The sequence below is a fragment of the Aquarana catesbeiana genome, linkage group LG08 (assembly GCF_042186555.1).
Source record: "Aquarana catesbeiana isolate 2022-GZ linkage group LG08, ASM4218655v1, whole genome shotgun sequence".
Classification (NCBI taxonomy): Eukaryota; Metazoa; Chordata; class Amphibia; order Anura; family Ranidae; genus Aquarana; species Aquarana catesbeiana.
The window spans coordinates 78,071,826-78,094,702 of record NC_133331.1 but is presented as its reverse complement, the minus strand read 5'-3'; the positions used below and the strand labels follow the sequence as shown (position 1 = coordinate 78,094,702).

The following is a 22,877-nucleotide window of genomic DNA, read 5'->3' as shown; positions in this document are numbered from 1 at the left end:
TGCACATTCCACACCGTCCCCCCCTACACATTCCACACCGTCCCCCCCTACACATTACACCATCCCCTTGCACATTACACCACCCCGTGCACTCCCAGGAGACCCCTGCCAGCGTACTCCAAAGTTAAAAAAAAAAAAAAAAACACTGCCAGCCCCTGTTTCATGGATCCATCCTTTACTGTGTAAGTGTTAATGTAAACCGATGCTTCTAAATACCTTTTTATCTCCGATCTTTTATGGCTGGTCACAGAGGAAGAGAACCGCCTGAGGCCATGTGACCGGCCATAAAAGATCGGAGATAATAAGGTATTTAGAGGCATCGGTTTACATTAACACTTACTCAGTATAGGATGGATCCATGAAACAGAGGGCAGTGATTTTATTTTAACTTTAGAGTACGCTGGCAGGGCTGTTCCAGGAGAGGCAGGGCACGCCAGGATAATGTAATTCGTGCAATCACAATGCAGCCGTTCTCTGCATTGATGCAGAATCGTGATGGATCAATTCAGTCATTATTTTCAACACCCCCAATGACAAGTCGCTCCAATGTGAACAAGGGATAAATGTTAAAGTGATTGTAAATGATCATCTTGTAAAACAAGCCATTCAGTTTAAAAGAGAAATGAAAGACAAAATATTTTTGTATAGGTAAAAAAAAAAAACATTATGCAAGAGGGGGTGTCAGGAAAAGCTTATTAATTGGAGGAGAGCACTCTACAGCCTTAAGAGAAGAACTGTATTCCTGTTCCCCACAGCTAGAAAACTCATCCACTTAGTATATAGTGCGATGCTGTTGGCTGCTCCTTCACTAGATGGCACTCCTCTTCCAGGTTGAACAACAGCCAGCAACATTTAAAGCGGAGTTCCACCCACTTTTACAAGGTGGCCTTAAACTAAAGACCACCCCTTGTTTTTGGATATCTATATTTATTTATATATTTATTTTTTTCTTTTCTACCTTTTTAGAAGTACAAAGTGTACTTTTGTCCTAGCCCAGCCGCGGTGAAGTACGGCATGTCCTCTTCTGCTTCGAGCCCTCCTCCTTCTCCCCCGCTGCCTTCTGGGACCTGTGTGTGTCCCAAAAGACGAGGTGGCCAGTCACAAAGTGCCGGGTGACTCGTGCATGCGCAGTAGGAAACCAGCTGTGCAGCCCGAAGGCTCCACTCCCAGATTCCCTTAGTTGGAATGGCGGCGTCTGCACCTGAGCCACTAGTACTTGTAGCTGCTGACTTTTAAAAAAAACTTTTTTGCAGCTGGAACTCCGCTTTAACCCACTTCTTGTGAGCAGTGGCTGTACTAGACACATCCCCTGGGGATATGTCATGACACTAGCCTGGGCTCACATTATTATTGCACTGAATGGTGCCCACGTGACATTAAAGCAGAACTTGACTCCACAAAATACTCACCTACATTGCTGGAAGATGGAACACGTTCATCTCTTCTTGGGAGCTGTCAGCTTTTCCCCAAGCCACATCCATGTGCTGGGTTCTAGGCCTCTTGATTGGCCAGTGGAGATGACATCATTCTGCATGTGCACACAAGAGTCAGTCATTCCAGCACAGCTGGATTGTGCTGGTAATGCACATTGAGCTGCGCATGCACAGGGCTGTTTTTACTCATGTGGGATGCAGGGGTGTTCCATGTAGCTGTGTGCAGGCAGACCGTTCAAATAATGACAGGCAGGTGGCTGCAAAAATCTCCAAGTGCATCCCCAAATGTACATCTGTGTACAACCCATTCATGAATCAGAATGTAGAGAGACTGGGGAAGATTTACTAAAAGCGGAGAGTGCAAAATCTGGCGCAGCTCTGCATAGAAACCAATCGGCTTCTAGATTTCATTGTCAAAGCTTAAAGTGAATGTAAACCCTCACATATACCCAGTGAAGTGAATAGCCTCAGATGATACACAGAGATGAAACAAATCTCCCTACATAAGTTTTACATGTATATCTGCTGTCTTCGTCTTTCTATATTCTTTAGAAAGTGCACATTAAGTTAGAAATGTTTTAGCAGTGGGTGGGGAGTCTGGGCATACACTGTGTGACAGCTGATTGGAGGAAAGGCACACACCCCCACTCCACATAGGTAAAGGAACAGAGAAACTTGCAGAGCTGTGCTCTGACTAGACCAGCTCTCTGCTAATCTATTTATAGCACCCTCCCTGACACAAATTTCCAGCTGCTTTTATCTTCCATCTGGGAGAACTTGTCAGAAGTTATCATGCTGATAACAGAGGAATGGAGCAGCAGAATGACACGGGACTTAGGGCTTTGGAGAGAGATAAGTAAACACTACATATATATATATATGTGCCCAGGTCAGATTTCATGAATGGAGTTTATTACCACATTAATTGAACAAGCTAAGTTAGAAGCTGGCTACCATTGGGTCCAGAGACCCCAAAGTTTGGCTGCAGCTAGGGGGCATCTAGGAACACTTAACAATCGAGTTTGAAGCTGCAAATGAGCACAGTGAGGCAGGCAAATGTTTTTTATTATTTTTATATTTTATTATTTTTTGACTGGTGGTCCATGTATTCATTGGATAATGATATTTATTATAACTGTTAATTACCTCCCTATTTTAATTTATTTTATTAATCTGCATTTTACTTATTTAAATGCTTATTTATTTCTCATGCATTTTTTTCCATCAAGTATTTCTTTGCCATGTTTATCTTATTGTTTCCTGATATGCTGATTATCCTCCAGACCCTTTGTGCCTACAATGTGTTAAACCTAGTGTGTATTTACCTGGCCCCTCCCCCTGTTAAGACTATAAGACTTTGCCTAGACCCACACATCCCATGCTTGACAAAGGAGTGCTGCCATGGCCGACCATCCATAGCCTGTATACTCTGAAACGCGTCGCACATTGGTGACGTTACGGCACCGCGCCACGCTTTGCTGTGCGTGCCAAGCCTCTTTCTGGTTCCCTCTCCACGGCCGTGCTACCAGAGGAGACTGACAACATCACGGCACTGTTTGTGACAGGACCCGGCGTCCTCCTTCCCCCTCCACTGGAACCCATACATGCCTGGATGCTTCTACATACCATCACATCTCAGTTCTGTGTGCCAAGGAGAAGAACTGCTGTGCCCCACCACCCCACATCATCCTATGTGGATTCGCCAGCCATTTGTGGACATGCTGAAGCTTGCAGTCCCTCTCCTCTCATCCAGAGACATGCCTGAATGCAGATATGCTATCTTCCATGTGAGTGGATATTATTTTTTATAATAAATGTTTATTGATACATACTCAGAGGCGCCCCATTTTCCTTGTTTTTCCACATACAGTAGCTGTGCATTTCTCACCCTAGGCTTATACTCGAGTCAATACGTTTTCCCAGTTTTTTGTGGTAAAATTAGGTGCCTTGGCTTATGCAGTCAGGTCCATAAATATTGGGACATTGACACAATTCTAATCTTTTTGGCTCTATACACCACCAAAATGGATTTGAAATGAAACAAACAAGATGTGCTTTAACTGCAAACTTTAATTTGAAGGTATTTACATCCAAATTAGGTGAACGGTGTAGGAATTACAACAGTTTGTAAATGTGCCTCCCACTTTTTAAGGGACCAAAAGTAATGGGACAGATTAACAATCATCCATCAAACTTTCACTTTTTAATACTTGGTTGCAAATCCTTTGCAGTCAATTACAGCCTGAAGTCTGGAACGCATAGACATCACCAGACGCTGGGTTTCATCCCTGGTGATGCTCTGCCAGGCCTCTACTGCAACTGTCTTCAGTTCCTGCTTGTTCTTGAGGCATTTTCCCTTCAGTTTTGTCTTCAGCAAGTGAAATGCATGCTGCATCGGATTCAGGTCAGGTGATTGACTTGGCCATTGCATAACATTCCACTTCTTTCCCTTAAAAAACTCTTTGTTTGCTTTCGCAGTATGCTTTGGGTCATTGTCCATCTGCACTGTGAAGCACCGTCCAATGAGTTCTGAAACATTTTGCTGAATATGAGCAGATAATATTGCCCGAAAGACTTCAGAATTCATCCTGCTGCTTTTGTCAGCAGTCACATCATCAATAAATACAAGAGAACCAGTTCCATTGGCAGCCATACATACCCACACTATGACACTACCACCACCATGCTTCACTGATGAGGTGGTATGCTTTGGATCACGAGCAGTTCCTTTCCTTCTCCATACTCTTCTCTTCCCATCACTCTGGTACAAGTTGATCTTGGTCTCATCTGTCCATAGGATGTTGTTCCAGAACTGTGAAGGCTTTTTTAGATGTTGTTTGGCAAACTCTAATCTGGCCTTCCTGTTTTTGAGGCTCACCAATGGTTTACATCTTGTGGTGAACCCTCTGTATTCACTCTGGTGAAGTCTTCTCTTGATTGTTGACTTTGACACACATACACCTACCTCCTGGAGAGCTTTCTTGATCTGGCCAACTGTTGTGAAGGGTGTTTTCTTCACCAGGGAAAGAATTCTTCGGTCATCCACCACAGTTGTTTTCCGTGGTCTTCTTTTGGTGTTGCTGAGCTCACCGGTGCGTTCTTTCTTTTTAAGGATGTTCCAAACAGTTGATTTGGCCACACCTAATGTTTTTGCTATATTTCAGCCTAATGATGGCTTGCTTCACTGATAGTGACAGCTCTTTGCTTCTCATATTGAGAGTTGACAGCAACAGATTCCAAATGCAAATAGCACACTTGAAATGAACTCTGGACCTTTTATCTGCTCCTTATAAATGGGATAATGAGGGAATAACACACACCTGGCCATGGAACAGCTGAGCAGCCAATTGTCCCATTACTTTTGGTCACTTAAAAAGTGGGATGCACATTTACAAACTGTTGTAATTCCTACAGCGTTCATCTGATTTGGATGTAAATACCCTCATATTAAAGCAGAAAGTCTGCAGTTAAAGCACATCTTGTTTGTTTCATTTCAAATCCATTGTGGTGGTGTATAGAGCCAAAAAGATTAGAATTGTGTCGATGTCCCAATATTTATGGACCTGACTGTATTCGGGTCTGCTTATACTCGAGTATATGTGGTAAATCCAAATATATCATAAATAAAACCAAGATAGATAGTTTTAATCAAATTCCATGCATTAAGGTAAAAACGCTTTGCCACTTGCTGTGCTCTTCCTCCCCCTGCTAAATACCTACCTGTATCGATCCAGCACTGTGCCCATCTGCCAGTATGCTCTCCCCTCTCCCAGTTCTCACAAGCTTGGCTGAGAGCAGTGGGAGCCATTGGCTCCTATTGCTGTCTGTCAAATTCTGTGAGCAGAGCGCAGGGGTTGGGGCTGAACTGCGTTATGTGTGGCAATGGACGCACACAACCCAGCTCGGGATTGAGCCTGCACATCTGCCCCCAAGCACTTGCTATGGGTGCAGGCACAGAAGAGGAGGATCCAAAATTTGCCAGCAGGGGACCCCAGAAGAGGAGGCTCGGAGCTGCTCTGTGCAATACCATTGCAGAGAGCAGGTGAATATAACATGTTTATTATTTTATTGAAACAAAATTGCCTTTAAAACCACTTTAATGATGTCTCTCCTTCTTTTTTTTTTTTTTTTTTTTTTTTTGTAAATACAACTGCTTTAACCAAGCGCTGTTCAGTGCAAGAGTAAGGACCACCCACTACTGGAGGAGAAGAGGAAGGACCCATGAGATCACTGGAACAGCCAATAGACCCCTGGGAAAGTAAAGGTTCTACTTTAAAGTACAGGTAAATCGTCAATATAAATTCCACATATGTCAATTGGGTGAAAGTGAAGGGAAAATGCTGGGATTATTATTTTTTTTTTTTTTGGTAAATTGTTATGTTACAAAATGCACCTTTTTTACATTTCAGTCTGTGCATGTCTCTACAGCTCTCTCAACTTGTACATCCACATCCTAGCTATGGGTAGCCTTTTATTTGTAGTCACTGTCACACAGTGGTGGGCACTCCTGCGGCACTTTCTGTCTAGTGTAGGCAGATCTCAGTGCAGGTGGACTGTGCGTTGGATCAGGAATTCCAACAGGGTGACAACCCTCTCCTGCATAAGGTCTCTTGCATTGTCACCTTATGAGAGGAAGTCCATCAGAGGACTCATAGGGCTCATTGATATTGACAATTAACTCCTTCACCGGAAACAATCAGAGAAACTTCTGACCCAGAGCAATGACAGTTTGTGCCCAGGGCCAGTGGTTATGGACGTGTCCACACTGGCCACAGCTAAATGTCCAGCAAACACAGCCGTAGCACTTAGTGCTACTGTATTTTAGCTCCATCTGAACACAGCAGTTTAATGTCCCATATGAACAAGGCCTTACTAGCAGGATCACTAGGTACATTTACAGGCAAGGCTATCCTCAAGAAGGAAGGCCTTGGCATATTTAATATAGAGTGTGCTAACATGTATTGAGGGGAGTTTACCAAGGCTGGAGCAGCTGTGCACAGCAAACAATCAGCTTCTAGCATTAATTTTCAAAGCTTAAGGTCCAGGTCACACTGGTGCGACATGCGCTCCGACTTTAAGATTACATGTCACATGACATGTAAAAAAACAATGAGTCCCTATGTGAGCCGTCTTAACCAGTCCGACTTGTGTCGGTCCGACTTTGGAAAAGGTTTCTGCAATACTTTGGTCTGACTGGGGTCCGATTTCAGCCCATATAATTGAATGGAAGTCGCATGCAACATGTGCTCCTAGTTCCTAGGTGCTCCTATGTGCTCCTAAGTGTGTGCAATGTTAGCAATGCAAAATCCCCAAAAATTGGCGTGGGGTCCTCCCCCAAGACCATACCAAACCCTTCGGTCTGGTTTGGATTTTGAGGGAAAACCCCCCACCCCAAAGCACCTTGTCCCCATGTTCTGTCAGCTCCATATCTAACAGTTCCTATATAACTATGGGGCATGGCCATCAGGTGATGTCACCTGGAGACCCCGCCCCCTCGTGACATCATGAACCCGGTCCCTGGTGCCACAAAGGGGGCAGGGTCTCCAGGTAATGTCACCTGATGGCCACGCCCCATAGTTATATAGGAACTGTCAGACACCGGAGCTGACAGAACGGTGGAAGCCACGGTCGGTGAAGGAGCGTTTTTTTTTGTTTTGTTATTTTTTTCATTGGGTCGGAGGTGGCGGCGGACATCATGATTGACGTTGGAGCTACCACAGGGGACATTATTTCTTTTTAATTAGGGGCTTGTCAAAAACCGTCTCATTTTTTTTTTTTTTTTATTACACTACACTGCTTTTTTGGGGGTGAATGGGGGGGATCCAGGATCTTAAAGGGGGCTTTCGGATTCCAAAAAGCCCCCTGTCCGCAGACCCCCACAACCACTGGCCAGGGTTGTGAGGAAGAGACCCTTATCCCCATCTGCCTCAAAGCACCCCCCCCCCCCCTCCTGTTGGGGGCATGTGGTCTAGTACGGTTCCTGACCTGCCAAGCTGCATGCTTAGATAAGCGTCTGATATGGATTTTTTTTGGGGGGGGGGGGGGGCTGATGCCATTTTCTCTTATTATTTTGGCGTGGGGGTTTCCCCTAAAAATCCATACCAGATCAATGGGCCCACGTCGTTTTTTAAATTTTGCGCGGGTTCCCCTTCAAGATCCATACCAGACCCAAAAGGCCTGGTATGGATTTTTCTTATAAATTTGGTGTGAGGTTTCATCCATACCAGAACCAAAAGAAATTGTTTTGACTGGTCAAATGACAAGTTGCACTCATGTCAAAGTCGAATCAAAATCAGATCCCGTTTATTAAAGAAGTTGGACCAAAGTCACAGGGCAAAGTCAGAACAAAAGTTGCATGACTTTCGTGTCCCACCCCCACCCCACCACCATAACTACTTCTCTCATTCCTGAAACTCCAGTCACTTTATTTTTAATCCCCATTATACATGACCATTTTTCCTGCAGTCTCCTGAACAGTCCATTGACATCAGTGGGTCTTCTCCTCCCCCCTGGTCAGCATGTTGCACACATAATGACATGCGAATACTGTGCTGTTCAGGAGTACTGTGAGCCTAATCTGGCGTGATGATGTCCCCCATTGGCCATGTTTATGATGGCCTGGGCTCATAGAAAGTGGGTTTGATAACACTGGGCATCATTTGACCTGGATGTGGAGCAGTGCTAGATGGCAGAGCCAAGAGTCAGTCGGGGTGGGGGGATCACTGGATGTGAATACTGGGATGCATTTTTTATTTTCAAATCTCAGGAGCAATATATTTATTTTAGAATCTTGGAGCTGGGCTTTGAGCTATTAGGAGCTTCTGAAGTGTCCATATAATAGTGAGAACAAGTGCTAAACAGTTACCATATTTTATTCATTTAAACTGACAGGAAAAATGCATGTGCATGCCAAAAGTAAAATTCTGCGTAATTAGTTACAGAAGAGGGTTTGCGTTTCCAGGAATTTCTAGAACAACCCATAGAAATGTAGCCATCACACCTGTGGTGATTTCATTCTTGATTTGGTTTCATTTGTGTGTTTAACTCTCAGGCTGGGTTCACACTGGTGCGCTGAGCAAGATCGCATGTGATTCGCACTGCACTGCAGGGAAAATCACATGCGATGTCTGTGCGATGCAATTTTAGCCATACAAATAGTATGAATTTTAGCCATACAAATAGGCTGAATTCGCATAGCATTCGGGCCAAACTCGCACAGGACCCTTTTTTTGATCCACACCAGAATCGGATTGCATGGGTGTTCACACCCATGCGATCTGATTTCTGTACGAACTGTCAGTTCATTGCCATTGTATTGACACTCCCAGCAGTTCGCATATGGCATTGTGAAGTGCCTTGCAAGTCAGGTGCGATGCGGGAACCCGCAGTGGATTCGCAGCGTTCCTGCATCGCACCTATATGAACCGGCACTCAGTCTGCTGAGAATACGTTATTATCTAAATTGTATTGGTAATGAACTAGTAAGGCCTCATGGACACTGGACGCATAGTTTAGGTGCCGGTGGAAGGCACAGGAGCTGTGTGCATTGTGAGCAATCATCCCTGGGCGCAAACCACTCTAGATGCTAGTACCATTTGGTACACCATCCAGTCCTGTCGAGCCACAGCATCTTTCAGCTTCCCTTAGGGCTCATTTACACATGTGTTGGCCCTCTGAAGAGCTATCTGCGGTGCATGGCTCTTCATGGGGTGAGGGAGCTTTATGTTGCTTCCCCACTGTCTTTTGTAACCCCTATGGTCAACACGCTTCCATGGCAGTAGCTGCACAGCCTTATTCAGCGGGTACCCATAAGGGTATATATATTTTTAAACGTCGTGATGTAAAGCATTGCATACATGGGGTGTGAACAGCCCTCTCCTCTCCTCTTGCATACTCAGCTGCATGTTTTTAATGGTCCCAACCGTTGTGTTGTTGGAAGGACAACAGCAGGTACTGGCAAGCGGTTCAGATGTGAAGTTTACAATAGCAAAGCTAAACGATGCCAATTACCAGCTGTGGAAGTTTAAACTAGAAATGTTTCTCAGCAAGGATGACTTGTAGCAAGTGTTGAATACAGACAGACCCACAGACAGAGGAATGGGACAGAAAAGACAAGCAGGCAAAACCGACTATAAGCTTACTAGTGGAAGATGACTAGCTTATCCACATAAGAACAGAGAAAACGGTCAAAGGTATTACATTACATTACAAAAACCTCATGAGCGTTCAAGCCTCAACAAGCTGTTTCTACTAAGAAAGTTGTATAAGATGAGACTAGAAGAAGGCCAGCAAATGTGTTACTAGGTGAAAGCTATGCTAGAAATCATAGAGCAACTACGCGCCATTGGAGAGGAAATCAAAGATAACCATACTGTTGCCCTGCTCCTCTGCAGCCTTCCAGGGACATATGCTGCTCCATTCACACCTGAGCATTTTCAGCTCGAAAACGCTCATCTCAAAAGTTCAAAAAACACTTAACAAGCAAAATCCCATTCATTTAAATTGCCCCTGTTCAGATCTGAGCGTTCTGTCGCCTGAAGTTCAAAAAAATACATTAGCTTCTTTTTGGGCAGATTACAGGCGTTTTTCTGCTTTTTACATTGGTGGCCTTCTGACCTGTACAAAATTGCAGTAAAAATCTGCCTGAAAACGATACGCTCAGGTGTGAATGCAGCCTTAGAAACCAGACCTGAGCAGAAGCTGACACTGGAATATGTCAAAGGAAAATTAATTGATGAATATGACAGAAGGAAAGAAAACACACCATGATGACAAAGCTCTTAAGATGTACAAAGGCACAAAGCACAACAGAGAAAGCGGAGCCTGTTTTTGCTGTAAAAGGACCGGTCACCTAAAAAAGGACTGTTCTATCTGGAAAGCTGAGCAGCGAAAGCTAGAGCTATCCACAAAAGAAAGAGTCAAAGCAGCCACAAAGGTAACTGCAGATACATCACCTTTAAAGTGACACAGAGTGACAAGCCACATGGCTGGTGCATAAACTTAGGTGCGACAAGCCACATGACTAATGATAAGGCCTTCCTCACAAACATTGATTACAGTGCAAAAGACAATGTTTTCCTAGCAAATGGGAAAAGCATCACTGCAGAAGCTAAAGGCCAGGGCTTTCTGAACTGCATTACACCACAAGGCAAGCATCCTTGTAAAGAAAGTGCTGTATGTTCCAGAACTAGAAGGCAACTTTCTATCAGTGAAAAGTCTTGCAAACAACAGTCTAATGCCCCGTACACACGGTCGGATTTTCCGACGGAAAATGTGTGATAGGACCTTGTTGTCGGAAATTCCGACCATGTGTAGGCTCTATCACAAATTTTCCATCAGATTTTCCGACACACACAGTTTGAGAGCAGGATATAAAATTTTCCGACAACAAAATCCGTTGTCGGAAATTCCGATCGTGTGTACACAAATCCGACGGACAAAGTGCCACGCATGCTCAGAATAAATAAAGAGATGAAAGCTATTGGGCACTGCCCCGTTTATAGTCCCGACGTACGTGTTTTACGTCACCGTGTTTAGAACGATCGGATTTTCCGACAACTTTGTGTGAACGTGTGTATGCAAGACAAGTTTGAGCCAACATTCGTCGGAAAAAATCCTAGGATTTTGTTGTCGGAATGTCCGAACAAAGTCCGACCGTGTGTACGGGGCATTACAGTTAATTTCCAGGGTGATGAATGCACAATTCACAATAACAAGGGATTCCTCGCAAAAGGAAAACTGGATGATCACCTAAACAGGCTCATCACCACATACCAGCAAGCCAATATAGTCTCGAATGACTTACACAGCAAATGTATTCGCTTATGACACAGGCGGCTGGGGCACAGAAGTTATACAGGACATTTTTAAAGAGAGGTTTATCAGAAGATTTGACAATAGAGCCTTCAGGGCTGTAGATAATTTTTTGTTTTGGGGGGGTTCAGCAGCAGCTACTAAGTAAGTCTTTTAAATAAAACAAATTGCACCAAATTCATAAAGACCGGTAAAAAAAATGTGTTGCTCATAGTAAGCAATTAATCACATCCTTCTATTTTCTCAGATCATCTTGAAAATTGAACACGATTTAAGTTTTGCCTTCTTCCAGTTTTTATGAAGATTGCAGTGAGGTTGGCTATTGTCTAGTCTAAGGCCTGGTACAGACTGTCACACGCTAGGCTGAATGAAAAAAACCTGACAGATCACTGTACTAACACACACAGTGTTAGTTCAGTGATCTTCCAAGCTGTGCTGTTGTGTTCTGACAGGGGACGCCCCACCAGAATATAGCTGTCAGTGTTCTTAGCCATTGGAGTGGCTATCACAGGGTGGTGCACTGTAATAGCCAATCTTTCCTGTGGAAGGCAGCACAATCACAGGGAAAGAAGGACCTGCGTCGAAAAAAATTGGGTGTGGCCAAAATTATTGTGGGAGGGGTTTAAAGGCAGTGGGGGAGAGACTGCGGACGGACAACCAGAGATAATCAGAGATTGCGAACGGACAACAAGAGATAATCAGAGATTGCGGACGGACAACAAGAGATAATCAGAGATTGCGGACGGATTACAGGAGATAATCAGAGACTGCGGACTGACAACAGGAGATAATCTGAAACTGCGGACTGACAACAGGAGATAATCCGAGACTGCGGATAGATTACTCTTAGGGTCCTTACTCCCCTCCGTGACCCCCTGCAGATTCTTTTTGGAGCTGTCATGCACTGACCTCAATTTTCTGGTGCAGGCCAGGCACTGGGGGCAGGAATTGGTCTTCTCCTCCCGCTCCCCCTCCTTGCAGTACATTTGAAATTTGTGCACTGTGCGCAGTGTGCACTGGGTCAGTGGACTGCCCCGCACCCTGCCCGAGCCAAGTCGTCAGCGGCCCCCGACCCCTGCCCCAGCCGACCATAAATATCAGCGGAGCCCCATTCAGACACACACCGCCCCTTATCTAGGTTCATGAGAGCCTTGCAAAGTGCTCATGAAATGCAAGAGCTGTATTAAAGCAAAAGCCACACGCGCTCCCCTTCCACAGGCATCTCAAACAAAAACTACCCACCCCCTGCAGCTCATACACAGTGACGTATGCGGTCCAATGGAAACTCCCACGTCAGATGGGATCTGTTATCTACTGACTTTCATTGATGATTATTCCAGGTACACAACTACTTATCTGATGAAACACAAGAATGAAACCTCAGAGAAACTTCAAGAGTTGGTTGCCAACAAATTCCAACAGAAACCAGGAATAATACACACTGACAATGGTGGAGAATACATAAGCAAAGAAGTGGCCTTGTACTTGAAGAGACAAGGAATAGTACACCAGACAACCACAAAATACACTCGTCAATAAAACGATGTAGCAGAAAGGAAAAATTGCACTCTAATGCCCTGTACATACGGTCGGACATTGATTGGACATTCTGACAACAAAATCCATGGATTTTTTCAGACGGATGTTGGCTCAAACTTGTCTTGCATACACATGGTCACACAGAGTTGTCGGAAAATCCGATTGTTCTGAACGCGGTGATGTAAAACACGTAAGTCGGGACTATAAACGGGGCAGTAGCCAATAGCTTTCGTGGCACTTTGTGCGTCGGATTTGTGTACACACGATCTTGTCGGAAAATTTTATAGCAAGCTCTCAAACTTTGTGTGTCGGAAATTCCGAAGGGAAATGTGTGATGGAGCCCACACACGGTCGGAATTTCCGACAACGAGGTCCTATCACACATTTTCCGTCGGAAAATCCGACCGTGTGTATAGGGCATTATAGAAATGGCCAGATGCATGTTGTCGGATGCCAACCTACCTCACCAGTACTGGGGAGAAAAAGTCATGACTGCAACCTACCTGCAGTCAGACTAGCCTCAAGAGCTATTAAAAGTACTCCATTTGAAATGTGGCATGGATCAAAGCCTAGCATAGGGCACATCAGAGTGTTTTGGACTTAACCAGTTGCCGACCGCCTCACGACGATATACATCGGCAGAATGGCACGGGCAGGCAGAATCACGTACCTGTACGTGATCTGCCTCCCACGAGCAGGGGGTCCGATCGGACCCCCCCCAGTGCCCGAGGAGGTCGGCATTTCTCCCCCGGCGATCAGAGGTGAGGGGGAGGCCATCCATTCGTGGCCACCCCCTCCCGATCGCTCCCGGCCAATGGAATCATTCCTCTGCTGCTGTATAGTAAACAGCAGCAGAGGAAATGATGTCATCTCTCTCGGCTCGGTATTTTCCGTTCCGGCGCCGAGGGGAGAAGACATCCGAGTGAGTGCACAACACACACACAGTAGAACAGATACCTGCTAGCACCTGCGTTTTGCCCCTCCGCCCAGCCCACCCCACCCAAGTGCAGTATGGATCGATCAATCACTGTCACTTACAAAACACTAAACACATAACTGCAGCATTCGCAGAGTCAGGCCTGATCCCTGCGATCTCTAACAGTTTTTTTTGGTAGCGTTTTGGGGAACTGGCAAGCACCAGCGGCCTAGTACACCCCGGTCGTAGTCAAACCAGCACTGCAGTAACACTTGGTGACGTGGCGAGTCCCATAAGTGCAGTTCGAGCTGATGAGGTGGCAAGCACAAGTAGTGTCTCGCTGCCACCAAGAAGAAGACAAACACAGGCCCGTCGTGCCCATAATGCCCTTCCTGATGCATTCGCCAATCCTAATAATTGGGAACCCACCACTTCTGCAGCTCCCATACTTCCCCCATTCACATCCCCAGCCAAATGCAGTCGGCTGCATGAGAGGCATTTTCTTTATGTCCTCCCGTGTACCCCTACCCAATGAACCCCCCCCAAAAAGATGTCGTGTCTGCAGCAAGGGCGGATATAGGCGTGACACCCGCTATTATTTTCCCTCCTGTCCTGACAATCCTGATCTTTGCATTGGTGAATGTTTTGAACGCTACCATTCACTAGTTGAGTATTAGCGTAACGTACAGCATTGCACAGAGTAGGCACACTTTCACAGGGTCTCCCAAGATGCCATCGCATTTTGAGAGACCCGAACCTGGAACCGGTTACAGTTATAAAAGTTACAGTTACAAAAAAAAGTGTAAAAAAAAAAACCACAAAAAAAATATGAAATAAAAAAAAGTAGTTGTCGTTTTATTGTTCTCTCTCTCTATTCTCTCTCTACTGTTCTGCTATTTTTTACTGTATTCTATTCTGCAATGTTTTATTGTTATTGTTATTATGTTTTATCATGTTTGCTTTTCAGGTATGCAATTTTTTTATACTTTACCGTTTACTGTGTTTTATTGTTAACCATTTTTTTGTCTTCAGGTACGCCATTCACAACTTGGTGAGTGGTTATACCAGAATGATGCCTGCAGGTTTAGGTATCATCTTGGTATCATTCTTTTCAGCCAGCGGTTGGCTTTCATGTAAAAGCAATCCTAGTGGCTAATTAGCCTCTAGACTGCTTTTACAAGCAGTGGGAGGGAATGCCCCCCACCGTCTTCCGTGATTTTCTCTGGCTCTCCTGTCTCAACAGGGAACCTGAGAATGCAGCCGGTGATTCAGCCAGCTGACCATAGAGCTGATCAGAGACCAGAGTGGCTCCAAACATCTCTATGAGCATTTCATGACTTATGCCGCGTACACACGAGCGGACTTTACGGCAGACTTTGCCCGGCGGACTTTTCGAGGTACTTTACGACGGACTTTCTGAATGAACGGACTTGCCTACACACAATCCACCAAAGTCCGTCGAATTCGTACTTGATGACGTACGACCGGACTAAAACAAGGAAGTTCATAGCCAGTAGCCAATAGCTGCCCTAGCGTGGGTTTTTGTCCGTCGAACTAGCATACAGGCGAGCGGACTTTTCGACCGGACTCGATTTCGAAGGATTGATTTAAAACATGTTTCAAATCTAAGTCCGTCCAACTTTTGAGTAAACAAAGTCCGCTGGAGCCCACACACAATCGAATTGTCCGACGAAATCCAGTCCGCCGGGCAAAGTCTGCCGTAAAGTCCGCTCGTGTGTACGCGGCATTTGATTTCGCCGGATGTAAACAGCGCCATTGGAAAATTGGGAAAGCATTTTATCACACCGATCTTGGTGTGGTCAGATGCTTTGAGGGCAGAGGAGAGATCTAGAGTCTAATAGACCCCAATTTTTTCAAAAAAGTGTACCTGTCACTACCTATTGCTATCATAGGGAATATTTACATTCCCTGAGATAACAATAAAAATGATTTAAAAAAAAAAAAAAAATGAAAGGAACAGTTTAAAAATAAGATAAAAAAGAAAAAAAAAAAAAAAAAAAGCACCCCTGTCCCCCCCTGCTCTCGCGCTAAGGCGAACGCAAGCGTCAGTCTGGCGCCAAATGTAAACAGCAATTGCAGCATGCATGTGAGGTATCACCGTAAAGGTCAGATCGAGGGCAGTAATTTTAGCAGTAGACCTCCTCTGTAAATCTAAAGTAGTAACCTGTAAAGGCTTTTAAAGGCTTTTAAAAATGTATTTAGTTTGTCGCCACTGAACGTTTGTGCGCAATTTTAAAGTATGTCATGTTTGGTATCCATGTACTCGGCCTAAGATCATCTTTTTTATTTCATCAAACATTTGGGCAATATAGTGTGTTTTAGTGTATTAAAATTTAAAAAAGTGTGTTTTTTCCCCAAAAAATGCGTTTGAAAAATCGCTGCGCAAATACTGTGTGAAAAAAAAAAATGAAACACCCACCATTTTAATCTGTAGGGCATTTGCTTTAAAAAAATATATAATGTTTGGGGGTTCAAAGTAATTTTCTTGCAAAAAAAATAATTTTTTCATGTAAACAAAAAGTGTCAGAAAGGGCTTTGTCTTCAAGTGGTTAGAAGAGTGGGTGATGTGTGACATAAGCTTCTAAATGTTGTGCATAAAATGCCAGGACAGTTCAAAACCCCCCCAAATGACCCCATTTTGGAAAGTAGACACCCCAAGCTATTTGCTGAGAGGCATGTCGAGTCCATGGAATATTTTATATTGTGACACAAGTTGTGGGAAAAAGACACTTTTTTTTTTTTTTTTTTTTTGCACAAAGTTGTCACTAAATGATATATTGCTCAAACATGCCATGGAAATATGTGAAATTACACCCCAAAATACATTCTGTTGCTTCTCCTGAGTATGGGGATACCACATGTGTGAGACTTTTTGGGAGCCTAGCCGCGTACGGGATCCCGAAAACCAAGCACCACCTTCAGGCTTTCTAAGGGCGTAAATTTTTGATTTCACTCTTCACTGCCTATCACAGTTTCGGAGGCCATGGAATGCCCAGGTGGCACAAACCCCCCCCAAATGACCCTATTTTGCAAAGTAGACACTCCGAGCTATTTGCTGAGAAGTATAGTGAGTATTTTGCAGACCTCGCTTTTTGTCATAAAGTTTTGAAAATTGAAAAAAGAAAAAAAAAATGTTTTTTTCTTGTCTTTCTTCATTTTCAAAAACAAATGAGAGCTGCAAAATACTCACCATGCCTCTCAGCAAATAGCTTGGGGTGTCTGCTTTCCAAAATGGGGTCATTTGGGGGGGGGAGGTTGTGCCATCTGGGCATTCCATGGCCTCCGAAACTGTGATAGGCAGTGAAGAGTGAAATCAAAAATGTACGCCCTTAGAAATCCTGAAGGCAGTGATTGGTTTTCTCGTACGCGGCTAGGCTCCCAAAAAGTCCCACACATGTGGTATCCCCATACTCAGGAGAAGCAGCTGAATGTATTTTGGGGTGCAATTCCACATATGCCCATGGCCTGTGTGAGCAATATATCATTTAGTGACAACTTAATGTAAATTTTTTTTTTTGGTCATTATTCAATCACTTGGGACAAAAAAAATTAATATTCAATGGGCTCAACATGCCTCTCCGCAATTTCCTTTGGGTGTCTACTTTCCAAAATGGGGTCATTTGGGGGGGGGGGGTGTACTGCCCTGCCATTTTAGCACCTCAAGAAATGACATAGGCAGTCATAAACTAAAAGCTGTGTAAATTCCAGAAAATGTACCCTAGTTTGTAGACGCTATAACGTTTGCGCAAACCGATAAATATACGCTTATTGACATTTTTTTTTACCAAAGACATGTGGCCGAATACATTTTGGCCTAAATGTATGGCTAAAATTGAGTTTATTGGATATTTTTTATAACAAAAATTAGAAAATATCATTTTTTTCAAAATTTTCGGTCTTTTTCCGTTTATAGCGCAAAAAATAAAAACCGCAGAGGTGATCAAATACCATCAAAAGAAAGCTCTATTTGTGGAAAGAAAAGGATGCAAATTTCGTTTGGGTACAGCATTGCACGACCGCGCAATTAGCAGTTAAAGCGACGCAGTGCCAAATTATAAAAAGTGCTCTGGTCAGGAAGGGGGTAAATCCTTCTGGGGCTGAAGTGGTTAAAGCATATGCCTATATTCCAAGTGAAAAGCGATCCAAGCTGGAGAACAGAGCCATAGAGGGCATTCTAGTAGACTACAGTGAGCAAACTAAGGGTTACAGAATCCTACACCCAAAGACTGACAAAGTGACACTAAGCCGTAGTGTTTATTTTGATGAGAGCCCATCACCAGAAACACAGATCCCTGAAAGCTGTGAAGTGAACATATCAAGCAAACCAGAAGAAAAGGTCGACCAAAGCGAACCTGTGCAGGAGTCAGAACAAGAGATGAAACTCACAATGCCTAACCTAAGTTCCCCACCAGATCCTGCTGAACTGCCTGAATTCCGCAAGCTGTCACACACTGTCAAAACAGATTGCTATGGAGGCACCTGAGCCGAGCCGCAGCTCCATGTGTCCATTCAGCTAGGCCCCGCCCCCTCTCTCCCCATTGGCTCACTGACTTTGACAGCAGCGGGAGCCAATGGCGCTCCTCTGCTGTCTGAGGAGGGAGAGTCCCGGGTAGCTGAGTCTCTTCTGTAACATTGCTGGATAGAGATGGGCTCAGGTAAGTATTAGAGGGGCTGGGAGAGCTGTTGCAGACAGGTTTTTTTATCTTAATGCATAGAATTCATTAAGATAAAAACCTTCTGCCTTCACAACCATTTTAAGCTGCATTCACACTTACAAAATGTGCAAAAAATGCATGTCACGCTTGCATTGCCTTCCAATGCTAATGGCATCACAGACGCAGAAAAAAATGAAAATAAGACAAAATGCCTAAAGCTTGATGCTCAAAAAGGTATACTTTGTTGCATATGTTGAAATAAATGAGCAGTCCTATGCATGTAGCGCAAAAATGCACATATACAGCACATGGTGCAATTTTTGCACAAATCACTAAGACTAAGTTCATATTTGTGCATTTTGGGAACACAAAATTACATGCGTTCCCACAATGCACAAAAAAAACAAATCCCTTTTGCGGGCACGTGGCTATGGTGGCTGTGCCATTAATGACACCCCAAAACACCATGCTAACACTTATGCGAAATCATTAAAGGGTGGTTGGAATGATAGACTTTTTAGGCATAACACAGAAAATTAAAAGAGAACTAGAAAAGCTACAATTTCTGGGGAAATTGTGAAAAGTGTTCTTGCCTCTACAACTGGAGTGGGCTGAGTAACTGGGTGGGGTGGAGTGGCTTGAGTAACTGTGAAAAGTGTTAAAAAGCTTAATATTTATAATATTTATAATAAGTATAAATAGTAGTAAAACAGTTGAAGTCCCATCATTAGCTGAAAGAGCTGAACATTTTTTTCAAAAATGATTTTGTTTTTGTTTTCAAAAATGTTTTTTTTTTTCAAAAATGTTTTTTTTTTTCAAAAAGGATTTTTTTTTTTCAAAAATTATTTTATTTTTTTTCAAAAATATTTTTTTTTTTCATGGGGCGGTCATAATGTTTTGGCTGATCATGGGGTGGTCATAATGTTTTGGCTGATCATGGGGTTGTCAGCTTTTGTCACCTCCCACTCTAGTTTAGAACATTTCGCCATTCATTCCTATGGGACCAATTTCGCCGCAAAAATGACGATATTTCGTAAACCATTCGGCGAAACGTTCCACAAAGTAATAGCAAACCAATTAAATGACATTGATTCTGGATTCACACTGGTATTTTTCAGCTTTTCACAAAGTTCCACAAGGTAATAGCACACCAATTAAATGTCATTGAACATTTCGCCATTCATTCCTATGGGACCAATTTTCCTGCAAAAACTACGATATTTCGTGAAAAATTTGGCGAAACGTTCCACAAAGTAATAGCACACCAATCGGGAACAATCCACACCTTCGGTATATTACTGTCTATGTAGTTTAAAAGCTGTGGGAGGAGTTAGGGTGGTATGATCATGGGGTTGTCAGCTTTTGTCACCTCCCACTCTAGTTTTGAACAATTCGCCATTCATTCCTATGGGACCAATTTCGCCGCAAAAACAACGATATTTCGTGAACCATTCGGTGAAACGTTCCACAAAGTAATAGCACACCAATTAAATGACATTGATTCCGGATTCACACTGGTATTTTTCAGCTTTTCACAAATTTCCACAAGGTAATAGCACACCAATTAAATGACATTGAACATTTCGCCATTCATTCCTATGGAACTAATTTTGCCGCAAAAACAACAATATTTCGTGAACCATTCGGCGAAACGTTCCACAAAGTAATAGCACACCAATCGGGAACAATCCGCACGTTTCGGTATATTACTTGTCTCTGTAGTGTAAAAACTGTGGGAGGAGTTAGGGTGGTAAATTTGGCTATAGTAAGAATAATAATATATATGTGAGATAACAGTAAGTGGTCTTGCTATGCAAGAACACTTAATAAAGATATTTATTACAAAAATTGTTAAAAAATGTACATTGACTTACATAGATACACAAAGTTTGTATACCTGAGGGCAATTTACATACACTATCTACATAGTAAATATATCTTTAATCAGTGTTCAGTCATTTTACTTGTTTCAGTCATTTTAACAATTTTTGTAATAAATATCTTTATTCTCTTTTAATTTTCTGTGTTATGCCTAAAAAGTCCATCATTCCAACCACCCTTTAATGATCTCTAATATATATCGGGACGTGGCATTTACTACTTTATATATCGTATCCACAGTGCCACTCTGTGGTGATACGAACTCTTTTAGAATAAACACTTATACGAAATCACACACCAAAGCACATGGTACCAATGTACCATACTATTTGGTTGGGCATGATTTTAAAAAAAGGTCACTCTCTTATTTTGTGCGATTTTCGCACATAGGGCAGACCATTAAAATGAATGGGCTGCCCTAAATGCTACACGCAACTGTATCTGTGTGAATGAAGCCTAAATGTAAAAGCAAGGGATCTATTTATAAATATTTTTAGACTATTTTCACCCAGGATTCACTCGCTTTTTAGAGGAATAAAATGAGATAAAATGTATGAATCTGACTGAAAGCTGTTTGAATTTTAATAAAAAGATCCCTTTAAGTTTGACTAAGGGGATTGTTTAGGTCTTTGCAGACCTTGGGTTTTACAGGTCAAATTGGAAACTTTTTCCATTATTCTAAAGCTTTATTCTAGCCAAATTTTTTTTTTTTTTTTTTTTGAGTGGGGAAGGGTCATAACCTCTGTTATAACCGCTGTCTTTGTCACTCCTCAAAAATTATACAGGCATTTGGGAAACATTTCAGAAGTGTCTGGTGTAGATTTTCTGTGATCTTTGAGCGCTTGTTGAACACATCACAAATGAGAGTCAACCTTTTATAAACACATGGGGATTTAGTAAGCACTGACATTTTATATAAATAGTAAAAAAAAACTTAAAGTGTGATTCCACTTTCATAAAAAAAATATAGCAAATAAAAATAAAAAATAATATCGTATGCAATTTCTACACAAGCCGTGCAAAAGAATTCCACAAGGGACTTTAGAAGGCACTCAATAATATGACATAATTATAAAAAATTCAAAATGCTACTGACATTTTCCTGTGTCTCTGTTTTCTGACATTGACAATACTTTTGACCTCGCAGCTCTTTTACTTTTGATCCTATTACTTGCAGGATATGCAGACTTTTGAGCACAACTGTACATTTTAGTTTCTTCTGGTCCTGTCATGCCATCTCAGTCCTAGAAATATCTTGGGGCTGACCACGATTTTGATAATAAAAGTGCATCCTAATCCCTTTTATAAGAAATTATTGGATCCTCAATCTACAGGAAACAGTATCGGACAAGCAGGTTAAAGCCCCTCCCACACAAATGCACCTCATTTCATGCTCAGAAGACAGAATGACCACCAAGTGCTTAGGGTCAGCATAGGGAGGAGAGTTCTCCAAGCTCCTATATGATTGTATTGGGAGGCGGGGGAATTAAATTTGCACCACTTAAGGACTAGCCTCGTTTTGAGATTTGGATGTTTACAAGTTTTCAAACAGTTTTTTTTTGCTAGAAAATTACTTAGAACCCCCAAACATTATATATTGTTTTTTCTCTAATACCCTAGAGAATAAAATGGCGGTCATTGCAATACTTTTTTCCACACCGTATTTGCGCAGCAGTCTTACAAACACACTTTTTTTGGAAAACATTCACTTTTTTGAATAAAAAAATAAGACAACAGAAAAGTTAGCCCCATTTTTTTTATAGTGTGAAAGATAATGTTGTGCCAAGTAAATTGCTACCCAACATGTCACGCTTCAAAATTGCACCCGCTCGTGGAATGGCGTCAAACTTTTACCCTTAAAAATCTCCATAGGCGACGTTTAAAAAATTCTACAGGTTGCATGTTTTGAGTTACAGAGGAGGTCTAGGGCTAGAATTATTGCTCTCGCTCTAACGATTGTGGCTTGACCACTGTTTTCATATGCGGGCGCTACTCACGTATGCATTTGCTTCTGCGCGCGAGCTCGTCGGGATGGGGTGCTTTACTTTTTTTTTTTTTTATTATTATTATTGATTTTACTTTATTTTATTTATTTTTTCACTGTTTTTTTTTTTTTTTTTTTTTAACTTGGATCACTTTTATTCCTATTACAAGGAATTTAAACATCCCTTGTAATAGAAAAAAGCATGACAGGTCCTCTTAAATATGTGATCTGGGGTCAAAAAGTCCTCAGATCTCATATTTGGACCTAAATGCAAAAAAAACAAAAATTTTTTGTCATTTGAAAAAATGACAACAAAAAAATGGCCCTTTAAGACGTATGGGCGGAGCTGACATTATGACATCGCATCCGCCCTCCTATGGTATGGAGACGGGTGGGAGCCATCTTCCCCTCACTCGTCTCCATACCACAGACATGGCAGGTCCCAATCGCCTTCCCCGCTACCGACGGCTCCGGTAAGTGGCGGAGGGCGCGGGAGGGGGGTGGCTCCTCTCCCGCTACCGATAGAGGTGATCTCGCTGCGAATCCACCACAGAGACCACCATTATTGTAAACACGACCGACTCCTGGAAAGATGGATACCTCGGTTGTGGCAGCAGCTGCTGCCGTTACCGAGA

At 42.9% G+C, this 22,877-nt stretch overlaps 1 long non-coding RNA gene across 1 annotated transcript in view; it reads left to right on the top strand.

Moving 5' to 3' along the window:
* Positions 1–22,877, top strand: part of LOC141105269 (uncharacterized) — a 37,832-nt gene that overhangs the window by 1,385 nt on the left and 13,570 nt on the right. The window contains exon 2 of the long non-coding RNA XR_012235547.1: positions 5,598–5,716. This is a non-coding gene — a long non-coding RNA (uncharacterized lncRNA). The remainder of the gene's footprint in view (positions 1–5,597; positions 5,717–22,877) is intronic.